Below are 18,178 nucleotides of genomic sequence, written 5' to 3' on the forward strand. Positions count from 1 at the left end.
CAATCCAGCCCGCGACGACCCCCGCCACCCGCTGCCGCCGCCCGCTCTTGTCGCGCGCTGCGCAGCGGCGCGCTTCCAGATCTGAAAAAAATTGCCGAAAATCGTTTCTGCGCATGCGTATGGGCCTCTCCCGACCCAGAAGAGGTCATTTCCGGTGCACTTCCGGGTCGGGGGAGGCCCATACGCATGCGCACAAACAATTTTCGGCGTTTTTTCCGGCCTGGAACCGCGCCACCGCGCCAGTAAATGGGTGTGCGCATGCGCACTGGCGCGCACTCCCCCACCCTCCGGCCCGTCGCGCGATCGGAGCGGCGGGCACCGGCCCGAAGGCAGTTAAGTCTGGGGACCCCTGACATAGACCCACTCTTGGGGCTCACCCAACAGCCTATTGAGCATTCGTTCCAATTTGCTTTCACAAAGGTTAGGCTGTGCCTGGTCTTTATTAAGAGTTTGTTCAGATTTGTTTGTAGGGAGGTTATATATTATTCATCCTGAGCAGTGGCGTAGTGGGCAGGGGACCACAGGGGCAGTTGCCCCAGCCGCAAAATTGTTAGGGGTGCAAAATTTCAGCACCCAGTACTGCCTCAATACAGCTGCATGCTTCTGTCGCTGGACTCAAAAGAAAATGATTTCGCCGTGAGAACCAGGAAGTGGCTTCTCCAGGCAACAGGACGACTTTTAGATTCTGCGGCTGTGATCTTCTGGGTGATGTGGATGTTGTTAGGCAGTTGAATGCACATACTATGCATACTATGCAGCCCGGGGTGCTGGCAACCCACGCTATGCCACTGATCCTGAGTTCATCCTGATTTGCTTATGCAGTGCTTATAAGTCTTCCCATTCATGGTCAAAGGGTTACACACACACGAAGGTGGTAGATGGTTGGTGGCAGGAACCTGAGTGAGATTCAGGGAAGGGAAGATATCCCAGGGTGAGAGACTGGGAGAGGAAAGGAAAACTCCCATGTAAAAGTTGGGAAGACCCACAACTTTCTGTTTCTTTTCTCTTCCTCTGTTTTTGTTTTTATTTGGGTTAGTTTCTTTTATCTTAATGTATTATGTAAAAACACTTTAATAAAACCTAAGGGGGGGAGTCTTCTCACTCACCATTCTTTTCATCCCACACTTATCAGCACATTATCAGCACATTTCCTTTTCCAAGCTTTAGAAAGGGCCATCCTTCGTATTTCAACCTTCTTTAAATTTTGCAATGGCCAAGCAATACTTACAAAAATGCATATATCAGGGTAAAGTGGGCATAGAAATGCACTTATTAGTGAAAAGAGCATACAGAAATGCTATTTTGCAAATGTTTTGCAAAATGTGTAAATCAGGAGAAATTTGCATTAAAATGCTGATGAATTTTCATGAGATTTTTTTTAAATTGCAAACTGATGACGAAATGTGGAGAGCTGAACTTGAGAGTGGAAAGACAAGAATCTGAGAGACACTGAAATGGAGAGATTCGCCCATCCCTACTCCTAAGCAAAGAACAACCTCCCCCAACAATTATTAATTCTGAACAGTGAAAACCATCACCATCGCCAGATATTAAAATTTAGTAGACGTTAGACTTTGAATTTAGCCAACCAGGATTTATAGGCAGCAAATTTGTTTCACCTCTAACTTGCATTTACCAGGTACTTTTTGCAACATCACACACTCTGAACATCAGGAGTAACTATGGACCACTGGTATCAAGTAGTATGGGAAACAGCCCTATTAGAAAAACTAACCCAAAAACTGAAACTGACATGGGGACAAATGGAAGAAGATGCCTTCACCCCAGTATGGCTGTACTTTATCACGTACACACAGCCCAACAAGATAACGACAAAACTCCACCAACAGCATACAAATCATTCTGTTTTTTTAAATTAAAAAAAATACACACTCACACATCCCACTCTCACACACAAATAAATCTCACTACAGCCACCCAAGGACAACCAATCACACCCTAGGCCACCCTCTTCCCTCTCATCACCAAGGAAACACAACAAGCGAATACAGTGGTGCCTCGCAAGACGAATTTAATTCGTTCCACGAGTCAATTCCTTTTGCAAAAAAATTCGTCTTGCGAATCACGGTTTCCCATAGGAATGCATTTAAATTTCTTTTTTTGCCCACAGGAATGCATTAATTAAATTTCAATGCATTTTTCCTATGGGAAACCGCGATTCACAAGATGAATTTTTCGCGAAACAAATTCGTCTTGCGAGTCACCATCAGATCGCAAGACGCATTCGTTTTGTGAAAAATTCGTCTTGCAGGGCATTCGTCTTGCGATGTACCACTGTAGTAAGAAAACCCATACAAGTAATGCTGACACAAAACCGCCCACACATACCCTAAGTAGAAGAATAGAAACATAACCACCCCACCCACCACTCCCCCTCTTTCCCCCGCTTCTCTTCCTAACCTAACATTGTATGTATCATTAATGTCTCATAACAAATGCAACTGAATTGTAGAAATCCTAACTTGAAGAAAGAGACACCTCACTGTTTTTGTATACTTAAGAAATCTTTAATAAAAAACATTTTAATAAAAAACATTGATGCTTTGTTGGTGTGCGAGGATTGACTGTGCGTGTGTTTGCATGGTCCATTTTCCCTTATACGTTCATTGAAAAAAAAAAGAAGATGTGTACTTTCCATCTGGTAGAAAACGGGAATAATTAATTGGCTCTGACTCACTTCCCTGCAAAAAAAACAACAACTATTCACACACCACACATTCGTTGCACAAAGAATGCTTTGGATGATTTTACTTGAAAAGAATTCACTGTTCACCTATCCATTTTTGTATCATCTGGGGGTGGCTTTATGCTTCAAGCAATCTCTAGGGCAGATGTTGTTGGACTCCAACTCCCATCAGCCCCAGCCAACAAGACCAGGCATCCGGAATGATGGAAGCTGTAGTCCCGCAGCGTTTGTGAGGTCATCACATTGGCTACGCTTGTGCTAAGGTAACAGAGCATTGGGCTCAGTTCGCAGGGTTGTCTCTTTTCATTTCTCTGGAGCACAAGGAATATTCTCCACACGTTTGATGGTCTTTAGGAAAACCATGGCCCTTTCTGAAAGAACCACGCACCACTTGTAGGCCCATTTCAGCAGACAGCAGCCCCACCAGCACGGCTTCAGTGCTATGCAGGGAATAAGCCCCATGAGGGAGGAATGCCATCCACGAGTCACAATCCAACCACACAGAGTGCTCCAGAATCCAAAGAGATTGCCTAATAATTAAGTGAGAAATAAAAGAAAGAATGAGGAACAATGTCAATCCTTTAATTCAAATATGCTGAGGAAGGCAAGGTAATCCTTGTTTTTACAGAAATTTCAGACAATTCCAAAGTAATCCAAAGGAAAAGGAAAAAAACCACACATATATACACAATTTAAAGAAAAAAGAAACCTGGTAGTTATCACAGTCCACAAATAGTGTTGCGTTGTTCCCTTGATGATAGTCTGGTGCTTTCAAAGTCTCTGGTCGTATCTTGTAGTCCACAATGTATCTTGTAATCCAAAATATTCCCACTATTATTTAAAATCCAATAATTTCCAGACGTAAATTAATTTTGTAATCCAAATTGTATTCGTAATCCGAATGGTATTTATAATCCAATATATAATATTCTCCTCGGTTTATATTCCAATGTACGGCCCTGCTCATTTAAAGCTTTCCCCCTTCCTATTCCCGCTCTCCCAGGCACTTCTCCTCCCTGAGATTTCCCCCTGTTATGGAAAAGTGTTCCCCTGTTGAGCTTTGGTAGGATTTGCCAAGATCCAGGGTCCTTTAAAATTTATTTGAATTTTTTCCAATCCTTTAATCAGTTTCATTCATGGAAACAGCTTCACCGTTCATAAAAAAACTGAGGGTACTCCACTCCATTCATGTACAGTGGTACCCCGGTTTAAGTACACAATTGGTTCCGGGGAGCCATTCACTCCCCGAAAAGTACTTAAACGGAGCAGCAATAGCGCACGTGCGCAAAGTGCCGATGGAGCGCTTTTGCGCATGCGTGAACCACGCAGATTGCTTCTGCGCATGCGTGCGCCACAGAACCCAGACTTCTGGGTCCGCAGAGTACTCAAACCGAAAGTACTCAAACCGCAGCGGACATAAACCGAGGTATGACTGTATACTCCTTTTAAAAGTTCAAAGAGAAACAGTTCATTTCTTTGTATCCGACAAAGAGATGGTTTGCTAATAAGTAACTAAGTGCAGTTTAAAAAGTAGCATGTTGGAGGGTATGCAGTCATGTAACCACTGAGTTAAGACCTGAAGAGCAAGTCAGGGGGACCAAAGGACAAAAGAGGCAGGACTAAAGAGCCAGCCAGAAGCTGGGCCTGACGGACATTACAGGAGGCAGGACCACAGCAGAACTCAGTAAGTCTTCGTTGCTCAAGCAAGTCTCAGATGGAACAGGAAGCCCATTTCAACAGGAAGTATACAGCTCCTTCTTGTGGTGAATTACTGAACTGCAGGCGACCCCTTTCCAGTGAGGGACTTTCAGGTCCTGGACTGACTTGCCCAACCAGGCTGGTCATTGGATCTTTGTATGCCTTCCTATCCAGAAAGAGCCAATGACCAGCCAGGCTGGGGTGACTCAGTCCAGGCTCCTGAAAGTCCCTCCTTGAAAAGAGGTCACCTGCAGTCCTGTAATTCACCACATGGAGGAGCCGGACGCAAATCCAAAAGTTCTTGAGAGCAACCAAACAAAATGTGGTATGGAAAAGTGTCTGAATCATGTGAGTTCCCCCTCTCCAGGAATAATAATCATAAAGTGCGGTGCTTGTGCTGGAGTTCATTCCTAGGCTGTTTTTCAGCCCCCAGACTGTGGTGCGTTAAAATTAAATTACAAAATGAAAACAATGATATCCTGTCTTTCCTCAAGAGAGCTCAAGGCAGCTAACAACAGTTAGAACGTTACAAACAGAATAATTTAAGAAAAGGCTGAAAAAAATGTACAGGCAGTCATGGAAAACAATTTGATCAAATAAATTAAAATTCTAAACAAATTGTATTTAAAGGGATATAGATATATAGATGATAGATAGATAGAGATAGAAGATAGATAGATAGATAGATAGAGTCTTTTTTTGAAAACAACAACAAAAACCCTTGAGTTGGGACAACCAGCTCATAAGATGCCTAATGGAAAAAGGGTGGTCTTAAGCATCTGTTGGAAGGAGAGAAGAGAACAGTCAAAATGCACCAACCCTGGAGAAGGCTCAGTCCTTCACCAGTCTGGCCTCAGAAAACAGTGGGATGCAGAGCAGATCCCTCTCTGAAGATCTCAACAGCTGGACAGTCTCATGTGGAAGCGAGCAGTCCAGACACCCTGGACCCAAGCCATTCAGGGCCTTAAAGATCAAAACCAGCTTTTCGAACTGGGTTCGGAAACAGACAAGGAGCCGGTGAAATTAAGAAAGCACGGGAATCAAATGTTCTAAGACGACAGCCTTTGATACCACCCTGGCAGCTGCATTCTGGCACGAGTTATATGGATCCTCTCGAGAGGCGTCCCAGATAGAGCATGTTGCTATATATTTTAACCAGGATCTGACCAAAGAATGCCTGACAGTGGCCAGATCCGCAGGAAGGGATGCCATTGCGACATTACTCGAAGCTGTGCAAAACCACGGCTGGCGACAACCACCATCTGAGCTCCCAGGACTAAGGCGAGGTGCAGGAGAACTCTCAGGCTCTGCACCCAATCCTGTCTGTTTAGAAAATCCATGTCCTTAGCTTTTATTATTTTTTAACTAGACAACAGCACTTAAATATTGTCTTGACTAAGTCTCAGGGAAGACCCACATTTAAAGCACCTGATCTCTCCCCCCCCCCCAGGAATCCTGAGAACCATAGTTTCCCCTTCAATGAACTACAATTCACAGCACCCTTAACCAAATGCAGTTTCATTACATAACACAGACAATCCTAAAACATCTCAATGGAGTCAGCTAAGCCTCCAGAAGCCTGGGAGAACCCATGGGCCTTAATTAAGCGATGGGAACTGAGCAATGATGTAGCCATCTGTGGTGGAATCTACACACATATAAAAACCATTCTGTGTTTTTTTTTTAAAAATTGAATTTTCCATAAGGCTCACCATCGCCATCTAGTGTCACATTGTATATTGCACTTAAAACACACTTAAAATGTTTTATTTGCAGCTGTATAGCTGAATCCTAAGTCTCTGAGGGGCGGGACATCCAAAGTCAGGGTGCAGTTACATAGAAGGCCCTGTCTTTCACCCCCTCCCACCCACAGCAAAGGACATTTTATCATATTTTTTAATTGATCTTCTTACAATTTTTTGTAAGAAGTGTCCGTTTTGCCCGGACACTGAGGTCCAGCACCAAGGGCCTTCTGGCGGTTCCCTTGTTGTGAGAAGCCAAGTTGCAGGGAACTAGGCAGAGGGCCTTCTCGGTGGTGGCGCATGCCCTGAGGAACGCCCTCCCAACAGATGTCAAAAAGGAAAACAACTACCAGGCTTTTAGAAGAGGGGAGGCTTTTAATGTTTAATAGATTACTGTGTTTTATTTTTCTGTTGGAACCCGCCCAGAGTGGCTGGGGAAACCCAGCCAGATGGGCGGGGTATAAATATATTATTATTATTATTATTATTATTATTATTATTATTACTACTACTACTACAATTTAAGAAATTCAATTAAGTTTCCACACAATATTCCCTTAGCATTTTGACTTCCCATCCTTACTTCCGTGATGTTTCTGTTCAAATCCTTTTAACTACTGGCTTAAATATAATATTTATTTCAATAACATATATCCTACATTACATTCTCATTCCTTTGTTTATATTTTAAGCCCTGCCTGTGATTTCATTTGGCCATAGTATTTTCTCAGATAATCTGAAAAGGGTCTCCACTCTTCAACAAACTTTTCATCTTTTGGGGGTAGATCTACAGACAGGGGGAAAACGCTATAAATAAGTCGGAAATTAAATCGTTATAACAAAAGAAAAGAAAAAAACCTATGTAAAAATTGCATAGAAAATTTGTTTGCTCTCTGGCACCATCTGCTGTTGCATGTTTATAACGCATTCAATGTGTTGTTTTTTTACTAATGTAGCTGAGTTCCGGGTCTCTTATTTTTGCCGTCAATTTTGCCATCTCCATATAGTCCAACAGTATCTTGGTCTCAAGTTGTTCAACCCCTTTCATTTCACTTATGAGCAGTCTGCGCAGATCACCACAACATAGGTATGTCTTAATCACCATTGTAGAACGGGAAGAGAGAGGTCAAGATCAAACTGTCCTGTTCTGTCATAGCTCCATTTTTATGATAGAATGTCGTGCTGCCTTCATTTATTTTAAAAAATTAAAACACCACAGGTGGAACCATCCTTTCCCCTTTCCAAATTACCTCCACCCCTCTGAAAAAGGTAAAACACCTTTGCCACTGGAGAGGTTTTGAATTACCACCCCAAACACTTTACTCTTATCTGTTCACTATAAGTTTAGCCTAAGGGAGAAATCATCTTTGTTGTACACAAATATAAGTTCTCATAGCAAGATGGCAGTATGTTATGGATAGCTACTGGTTAGAGGAGGGAGGGATCAGGACAGGTAGGAAAGATCTCACATCCCCTTTTATTCAGTATGCACACATTGATGAGTTCTTCAGCAATTTGCGTACACACACGAATCCACCCTAAAGCACACCATCGTTAAACAATGTGTGGGTTGCAGAAAACACCCTGAACAGACCATATCTGAGTTCCTATCCTTTTCAGTCAAGGGAGTTTTGAAACGCTTTAGGTAGAGAAGAGCTTTGCTTCGGCCCCCTAATTCAGAGCAGACCAGGAAATTCTTCCGGCATCGTTTTTGCTCCCCCATGTAAGTGACAGTTTAAAAAAAAAGCATGCAAAATGATCAGATTATATGAAATTACATGCACAGAAAACAGCATTAGCCAACTCCAAAGGAATCAGGCAGAGCTGCTCAGAGTGAGAATGCGCTAACAAAGCTGTGATTTCCCTTCGAGTTAATCAAAATCATTCACCCCGGCGCAAGCATAAAACAGGAGACCTGCTACCCAAATGCTTTAAGTATATATAAGGAGGGACGCATATGACCTGGAAAAGGCACTAGTAAGGGTGTGGAATAATGTTAGTGCTTTGCTTCCGCAAGACTCTAGTATGTGACTGTGTTGTGGAAATCCTTGTCCATTATTGTTATGCTACGGCTATCGGGACTTTGTTTCGGGCGTCTACTTAAGATTCTTCTGTTTATATAGGCTTTTTCCTGATGTATAGCTCAACCATCAGTGTCTCGCTTTCCAGATGTCGGCTAAGTATTTTTATGCTGCTTTGTGGATGAGTAATGTTCGCCACCCAGATCCTTTGTTTACTGTGTGGTATGTAAGCCGATAAAAGAAAAGAAAAAGTTCTTTTGCACCTAATATTTCTTCACGTCTTGGATCTCTAAGGCTGCGTACACACAAGAAAGCACATCCGAAGCACAATTCCCCCCTCAGAGAATTCTGGGCACCGTAGTTTTTTTTGGAAAAAAAAGGTATTGCTGGGAATCGTAACTCTGTGGGGGTAAACTACAATGGCCAGAATGAGCTTCAAATGTACATAGTATTGTAGTGTACACAGCCAAAATCTGTTCAGCCAAAGATTTCTTATGGAATTATAAATATTAACAGATTGTTACGAAGGTTACGTGCCACCCCCAATCTCTGCTGAGGGGATGTGTTTCCGTCAGGTAAATCAAGGCACAGTGGAGGCTAGTGGCTTTGAGAAATATTGTTTATTTTACACATAGGTAAAGGTAAAGGGACCCCTGACCATTAGGTCCAGTCGTGACCGACTCTGGGGTTGCGCGCTCATCTCGCATTATTGGCCGAGGGAGCCGGCGTATAGCTTCCAGGTCATGTGGCCAGCATAACAAAGCCGCTTCTGGCAGACCAGAGCAGCACATGGAAACGCCGTTTACCTTCCCGCTGTAGCGGTTCCTATTTATCTACTTGCATTTTGACGTGCTTTCGAACTGCTAGGTTGGCAGGAGCTGGGACCAAGCAACGGAAGCTCACCCCGTCACAGGGATTCGAACCGCCGACCTTCTGATCAGCAAGCCCTAGGCTCAATGGTTTAACCACAGCGCCACCTGGGCCCCCTATTTTACACATATTTACACCTAAAAGTCTTCAATGGGGTGGGTGCAGAACATTATGTTCCAAGTGTGTCTCTCATTGCGCCTCTCACAGCTTCAGCAAGCTTGGGTACAAAGCAACAGTCATTCCTAGTCTCTCTCCTCCAGCCAGGGCCGAGATGGTTCGGCCGACTTCCTGTTCCCAGAACACCTTTAGTTTTCAAAAAGGACCATTTTTCCTGTGACATCACGCTCCCTCCATCACCGTGGCAACCTGCCCATTCTCCTGTCTCTGCCCACTCTTCATAGCATTGCCAATGGCCCTTAATGGCTGAGTACTTGGTTCCCCATTGTTCCTTAATTGGTCTGGACTTAGTTAGTCTGGCCAGGATGGTTTTTATAAGCTGAAGCAGGGCTTTCAGCATTGCAATGCCTACTCTCTGGAATCCTCTCCCTATTGATATTTGGCAGGCATCGGTAATGCACGGACTATGACTGGCTGTGAGAAACTGAGGGAGTTTTTCCTACGTATGTTTCGGTTGAATGCCACCTGCCTGAAGCAAGAAAAAGTCTCTGTTAGGGTTCAGAGTTCTTTTCTCTCTGGACTCTTATAGAAGTGACTTTGATGGCAGTATGTGTCTAGGCTCTGTATTACAAAACACATTGAGGGTTAAGAGGATGCTGCCTGTCCCCTTAGTCCTGCCCCTCCTTCAATAGATCCTTTTATTGTCATAGCTCAGTGGTAGAGCATCTTATTTGCCTGCAGAAAGCCATTGGTTCAGTCCCCAGCATCTCCAGGCAGGACTGGGAATGTCGCCTGTTTGAAATCCTGGAAAGTTTCTGCCAGTCAAAATTGACAGTATGACCAACTGTCTGAGTTGCTATAAGGCAGATTCCAATGTGCCCTACATTTTCACTTGGAAGAGAAACTCACTTTTAAAACGTTAACATTTCCGACAAGTATATATACTGTATATATATATATATATATAGCGCTTTCCGAAGACTAGTTATTATCTTCATAAAGATACCATGCCAAACACACACACACACACACACACACACACACACACACACACACACACACACACACTTCCCTCATAAGACTAGCTAGTAATATACCCAGGCCAAAAACAATTCTTTGGAGTTCTGCTGACTTCTTAAAAGCTGAGGAAGCCGTCCAAGAAGTCGGTGGGTGTTCTGTCTGACAAAGGTCAGGACCAGCGCCTCTTTGTCATGCCGATTCCCCAGCCTCTGAGGATCTTCCTGACTAATACAAGGTTCTGCCAAAATCACAAGGAATCGCCAATCTAATTGGCAATGTAACCAAGCATAATTTCTAGAGATTGAATGTTGACAGTTGAGACTACAGCACATCCTTGTATCCTGCCGCAGAGGGAAATCACCATTGCTGAAGGGGAGTGTGTCTGTGTTAGGATTTGCATTTTGGATCTGACAAACAAATTAAGGGTCGCGACATGTTGTCTGCACCGAGGAATCCATTTTGGGCTTCATCAGAGCCGCATGGACCCCATTGTAAAAGAGCTCGATGGCTCTTTGTTTAGACCGTTTTAATTTCAATACTATCAGATAGCTCAGAAGGGAGTAAACACGGAGCATTGCCATTTCTGCTCATTGCGGTGGTGTGGTTGCGAACAAAAGCAAATTCTTCTGGGCTTCCCTCAGCTTTCACTGATGGACTTGGGCCACACAAGTGGGCAGAATCGCTCCAAATTGCTACTGTCCAGGAGCATACCATCCATTTAGGTAGGAATTTTTCACATGGTCAAGAAAAGGGGAAATCTGGGATATGATCACATTCTAGGACTAGTTCATAGAGAACCTCCATTTTGAGGGCTCCACACAGCCGTTGATCACCCACAGTTGATCTTCTTGTGATCCATTCACTCCTGTTTCTGTGGCAGACAGAATATACTGTACATACACCAGATGTAATCATAATCATAATCATATTAATTTTATTATTTATATGCCACCCATCTGACTGGGTTGCCCCAGCCACTCTGGGCAGCTCCCAACAAAATATTTAAAACACAATACAGTCATACCTCGGTTTAAGTATGCTTCAGTTTGAGTACTTTCAGTTTAAGTACTCTGCGGACCCGTCTGGAACAGATTAATCCACTTTCCATTGCTTTCAATAGGAAAGTTCGCTTCAGGTTAAGTACGCTTCAGATTAAGTACGGACTTCCGGAACCAATTACACTCATACTTCGGGTTAAGTACACTTCAGGTTGAGTACTCCGAGGACCCGTCTGTCACGAATTAATCCACTTTCCATTACTTTCAATGGGAAAGTTCACTTCAGGTTAAGTACGCTTCAGTTTAAGTACTCCACGGACTGTCTGGAATGGATTAATCCACTTTCCATTACTTTCAATGGGAAAGTTCACTTCAGGTTAAGTACGCTTCAGTTTAAGTACTCCACGGACTGTCTGGAATGGATTAATCCACTTTCCATTACTTTCAATGGGAAAGTTCACTTCAGTTTAAGTACGCCTCAGGTTAAGTACAGACTTCCGGAACCTATTGTGTTTGTAAACCGAGGTACCACTGTAAAACCATTTTACTATTCCAAATGAGAACAGCTCCAAGAACCAAATTCATGTGGTCTCCCTGTCACCTTAAAATAGGTGTGCGTGGAATTTGAGTTCCCCCATATTCTAGCATCTCTCAGTACCAGTATGTGAATCTAGCTAAAAGCCTTCTCTTTGATGGCGGGGGGAGAAATTATTATTATTATTATTATTATTATTATTATTATTATTATTATTATCATTTTAAAAACCACCCTCTCTCAGCTCTGTGGCTTTCAAGCTAAATCAGCCCCTGCAGCTGCTATTAACCCGTTAAAATGTACATGGAAGGAGAGATCCTGTGTATGCTTCTCCTCTATTGCGTCTTTTAGACTTTAGACCCAACTTTTCTGCAGTGCTTTTCAGAGCACAAAAACTCGCCTCTGAGGTATTTACTGGTTATCACTTTTAAAACATATCTGTTTGCAAAAGTCACATGTCAGAGTAGATCTCTACATTAATGGTTTGCTTCATGTTCACCTCGCATGTCACTGGATGTGTAAGGTTGCCTGTTATTAAATCTTCCCTCTGAGAATGTCTGTCTGGGTCAAGGACCATTTTATAGGTGACAAGCGGCAGCAACTGCTAGCCCTGTTACTCGCTCAATGGACATTGGGGGCTTGGCTTTCCAGTGTCATAGACTGTGGAAAACAGTGTTGAGGCAGGATCACTTGGGGTTAACGTCTGATACTTGCAACATCTGAAAATTGTTATCCCCCCTACTCCCAGCTGAGGTTTATCCTGCAGCTTCATAAACTTTCCATTTCAAATTAAAGAGCTTCCTTTTAAAACTATAATAAACTTTTATCTTGAAAAATGGTGTGTGCCTTTTAATCATTTCAACATATTTACTTTAATTAGGTTTTTAAAACCTTACAGCGCTGTTCTTAATTTGGGGCTGTGAGGTTTCTTCTCGGCTCAGCCAACAACAGCTCCTCCTAATATATAGCTGGGAGGATCACGAGTTTGCGTGGCATAGCCGCTGCCATCTTATCCTGAACTAAGAATGAGGGTGGAAATTGATTCCGTTTGCATTTAAAGGTGAACCTACGTAGCATGCACTTTCTGAAACAATATGCAAACTGAAACAGAAGCCAACCTCTGAAATTTTTGCGCTTCTCTGAATTTTGCAATGCCGTTCTCCAACCAAGTAATGCGTAAAGAAATGCATGTGCTATGTTAAAATGGGCATAACATGCATAGATCTATGAACATCGCATGCAGAAATGCATTATATATGGAGAGATTGCTTGAAAAATGTTTATATTAGTCAAAACAACTGCACATAACAAAGTGTTGATGATTTTTTTTTGTGATGATTCTTTAAAAAATTTAAATTTGTTAAAAAATAATAAACTGACATGGAAATGTGGAGAATTCATCTACCTCTTTGGTTCACCAGCTCCATTTTAGGAGCCAGCAGAGCTTGCAAAGCCAGACTTAGCAGGTGAAAGTGTCTGTGTTGGGATCCATTATCTAATCCTGCCTGACACATGTCAGAGAGCAAGAGCGCTTCCAGATGACCTGTTTGTTGATAATTCATTCTTACTTGTTTTCGAGGAGATTAGACAATGCTGACTATTCAGTGAGCATTAATTTTGCTTCATTTGTGGGAAGGTAAGATGATGGAGGGGATGCAAGTGGCGCTGTGGGTTAAACCACAGAGCCTAGGGCTTGCCGATCAGAAGGTCGGCAGTTCAAATCCCTGCGACAGGGTGAGCTCCTGTTGTTTGGTCCCTGCTCCTGCCAACCTAGCAGTTCGAAAGCACGTCAAAGTGCAAGTAGATAAATAGGTACCGCTCTGGCGGGAAGGTAAATGGTGTTTCTGTGCGCTGCTGTGGTTCACCAGAAGCAGCTTTGTCATGCTGGCCACATGACCTGGAAGCTGTACGCCGGCTCCCTCAGCCAATAACGCGAGATGAGCGCTGCAACCCCAGAGTTGGTCATGACTGGACCCAATGGTCAGGGGTCTATTTACCTTTACTTTAAGATGACGGAGCGTCAGTGTAAGTGCTATTCCAGACTTTCAACAGTGAGTTTTCCCATCACTTTCGTTATCACTGAAAAGTCTTAAGCTTTGGTGGTTTGTGACACAAGAACTCCCAAGGAACTATAACGGCACAATCTGAATTTACCAGTGTGTGACTGAATCCCCAAAATAGTGGGTCTGGAAGCACCCTAAGTGTCTATACCAGGCATCCCCAAACTTTGGCCCTCCAGATGTTTTGGACTACAATTCCCATCTTCCCCGACCACTGGTCCTGTTAGCTAGGGATCATGGGAGTTGTAGGCCAAAACATCTGGAGGGCCGCAGTTTGGGGATGCCTGGTCTATACTGTTTGTGTGCCTTTTCTAATGGGATTTCCAAATAAAATATTAATCTGTTTGTTACTAGGAAATAATGGATTTTCCCAGTTGAGGACATCAGGCCCATCAGCCAGGAGGTGGATTATAATTATGATTAGCCTTATTACCTCACAGGATTGTTGTGGAGATCAAGTTCTCTCTCTCTCTCTCCCTCTCTCCCTCTCTCCCTCTCTCTCTGTGTGTGTAACCATGCTTGAAGGAAAGGAAGGATATAAATGAAATGAAATGGATCGACATTGTTACTATGTCATCTTGCTGCAAGAATCCTCTACTCGCCATGGGGAACGCAAACCATGAGTCAGGCCTGCCGTATTTTATAGCACCCTAAATCCACCATTTCCCTACAGTTTCATATGTTTGATGTTCTGTTCCCAAGATTCCATTTCCTGTGGGAATTGCAAAATATCTTACAGGCCTGAACTTAAAAATGGAAAGCGTAATGCTGGTGGTCAACAAAAGAGGTTTAAAGACTCTCTCCAGGCAAATCTAAAAAAAATGTAGTATAAATACCAACAATTGAGAAACACTTGCCTGCGAGCGCTCCAATTGGAGAACAGCCTTTACCAAAGGTGTCATGGGCTTTGAAGACACTCGAACTCAGGACGCAAGGGAGAAACGTGCTAAGAGGAAGGCACGCTTAGCAAACCGTCACTGTGATCAACTCCCGCCTGGAAACCAATGTCCCCACTGTGGAAGGAAATGTGGATCCAGAATCCACAGTCACTTACGGACTCATTGATAAAACCATTTTTATGGAAGACAATCTTACTTGGCTACATGTAATCACCAAAGAAGAAGATTTTATAGCACCCTAAACCCACCATTTCCCTACAGTTTCATATGTCTGATGTTCTGTTCCCAAGATTCCATTTGCTGTGGGAATTGCAAAATATATTACAGGCCTGAAAATACCTGACAGCAGGCCAGTTCAGTATTCCAATGCACAACAATGTGCTCTCTGTATCATAAAAGCTTACCTGGTGTTTTGTTGCAACCTCTCTTATTATTATCATCATACTTACGATCAAATGAACCCTGCAATGGTTCTTCAGAGGGCGGTCTCCATTTAAAGTTCACTCCTCTTCCTCTGTACCAAGTGTCACAACATTAATTATTCCCCGCTGATGCCTTCTTAGGATCTGAACCTGTGAACCCTCCTTTGTAATAGCTGCACTGCCAAATGACAAATGTACAGCTATAGATTTTCATTCCCCTAGAAAAATAATTTCCCTCCACCATGTTTGACTAGCTTTCTTGAAGGTGCTTAAATACCTGCTTACGAAAATGTGGTTTCTCTGACTTTATGACTTGTAGAAAATCGATATTTGAGCCTCTCTTGAAACAAGGGAATGGCATCCTTTGTCTCACTCCTGCAGAGAAGAAAGAGCAAGCATGGCTATTCACATTCCCACCTTTGTTAGCTAGAACTAGGATTTTGTCCTATCCAGCATCCATTTCCTATAATAAACTTAGGTGTGTGAGGTGTGTGTGTGTGTGTGTGTGTGTGTGTGTGTGTGTGTGTGTGTGTGTGTAAAGGGATCCCTGACCATTAAGTCCAGTCGTGACCGCCTCTGGGGTTGCGTGCTCATCTTGCATTATTGGCCGAGGGAGCCGGCGTACAGCTTCCAGGTCATGTGGCCAGCATGACAAAGCCGCTTCTGGCGAACCAGAGCAGCACACGGAAACGCAGTTTACCTTCCCGCCTATTTATCTACTTGCACTTTAATGTGCTTTTTATAATTTTATATATATATAATTTTCCATAATCAAAGTCTCAGTGTGATTACATCAGGGGTAAGTGTGCTCCTCCAGGCAGGAATTATTATTATTATTATTATTATTATTATTATTATTATTATTATTAATTTGTACTCTGCCGATCTGACTGGGTTGCTCCAGCCACTCTGGCCAACTTCCAACATATATAAAAACATAATAAAACATTAAACATTAAAAAGCTTCCCTATACAGGGCTGCCTTCAGATGTCTTCTAAAGGTAATATAGTTACTCATCTCCTTGACATCTGAAGGGAGAGCGTTCCACAGGACGCGTGCTACTACCAAGAAGACCCTCTGCCTGGTTCCTTGTACCCTCACTTCTCGCAGGGAGGGAACTGCCAGAAGGCCCTCGGAGCTGGACCTCAGGGCTGAATGATGGGGGTGGAGACGCTCCTTCAGGTATACTGGGCAGAGGTCCCTTAGGGCTTTAAAGGTCAGCACCAACACTTCTGCTGATGCATTTAAATTGCCACCAGGGGCTGGGGAGGGGAGGCAGAAAGTGGGTGACGCTTGAGCACACGGATGGAACCAATCTGTTGCCTCTCCCCCAAATATGACCACACAGCTGCGCCATCGCGGCCACCCTCCTCTGCCTGCTGGACCTCACTGGCCACTCTTGAAACACATCCATGCCTTTGCTTAAATAAAGGTAAAACAGAGTTGCCTATTGTGTACTATAGACAATCTTACTTGGCTATGAGTGATCGCGAAAGAAGAAGAAGAATAGTTATCAGTAAATGGAGCTATGCAATCTGAACATTCATTTGGCTAAGGAGTTTAGTTTCTCAAACTTTTAAAAGTCCCCCCTGAAAACAATTTGTGAGGGAAATTCTGTTCCCAAAAACTTTGGAAGTGGAAAAAGAAAGTGGGGGGTATGTGTGCTGCTGACTAATCATTCAGCCATCTCCAATGTTCTATCAATTGATGGACACTGACTCCCTGGTTGGCAAGGCACCCAGATGACTTGTTGAGACCAGCCACTCACCACAAATAACAAACACTTGGAGCGGTAGTCACAGTGAGTTATTCATGAGCAACTCGCGGCATGAAATCCAGTCCTATAAACAATTTGTCAAAGAATTTTTGAGTCACAGACTAATTAGTAACAACTGATGTCTGCTTATGGATGGATAAGCCATGAAGAGCAATCAGTTAAAAATTTACTAATGGAGTGCTTGCTGGGACAGATCAAATTGATTGGGGGAGAATTGTTTGCAGAATCATTTGGTCATCTCCTTCAATATATGTTACATTTGCTGAGCAGATGTTTGAGCTATGTAGGATGTATGGGATCCAGAATTCAAGACCAGTTGGGAATTGGCATCAGCTGACGAAAAGGGTACAGGATTATATTTATATCTCACCTTCCTTCCTTGGATATCAAGTCAGTGCATACAGTGGTCCTCTACCTTGACCAAATCCAGAGGTACCAAATTACAGAATGGTTGTGCTATCACATGCTTTAAAGCACATAATATAGGGATCTATAGTTCAAGAAGTTGGGAAGTCGTCTGCACTAAGCAATGAATGTGTGCAAAGGCCTACATCAATTCCTGGCTCATCCATGGACTTCCATGGACCTCTGCTCACCTGAGTGTAGGGGGAATGAAAAGGCTACAGGGTGACAATGACCGTCATCAGAGTAAATTCTGCCTGGTCTAATCTTGCTCATATGCACCAGAAAATCACACAGAGCAATCTCTGGACTGTGGGGAACTAACATAGTATCTTCTAAATGTTGCTTGTTCCCTGTGGGTCTTCCTCCATGAAATCAGTTGCTGAGACTAAAGGTCCCCGCCTCCCCACAGCCAGCTAAGCTCTCCAGGCATTTTTCCAAGCAATTGGAGACTGTGCCTATGTGCAGCTGATCTCTGCCCTTTTTATGCCTCTCCTGGTTCTGGGAGGGGAGCTTGTCGCAGCAGGAAGGGGAGCCATCCATGGCTCTTCACCAGCCTGACTCATCTGTGCCTCTTGACCTCCCTCTTCCAACTTGCCAGCTTCAGCTTCTGCGTCTGATTCTTGACTTTTCTCTGCCACGGATTCTCCCAGCTCACTAAACCCTGTTACCTCTTCAGCTTCTGACACATCCTCCTCCCATTCTTGTTCCTCTTCTCCCTCTGACCACCCGTCGTCATCCCACCACCACTTCCCTGGCTCTGAGCCTTCTTCCCTTGGTGGTTCTCCAGCAAGTTTCTCCCACCATTCCTCTGCATCCATCCAGTCGACGACAGGCTGTTGGAAGTTGGGGCTCCAGGTGCACCTGGAGGGTTCCATGTTGGCTCTCTGTGCTTTGAACCATTACAGA

Source organism: Zootoca vivipara, chromosome 1 (assembly GCF_963506605.1).
Source record: "Zootoca vivipara chromosome 1, rZooViv1.1, whole genome shotgun sequence".
NCBI classification, from domain to species: Eukaryota; Metazoa; Chordata; class Lepidosauria; order Squamata; family Lacertidae; genus Zootoca; species Zootoca vivipara.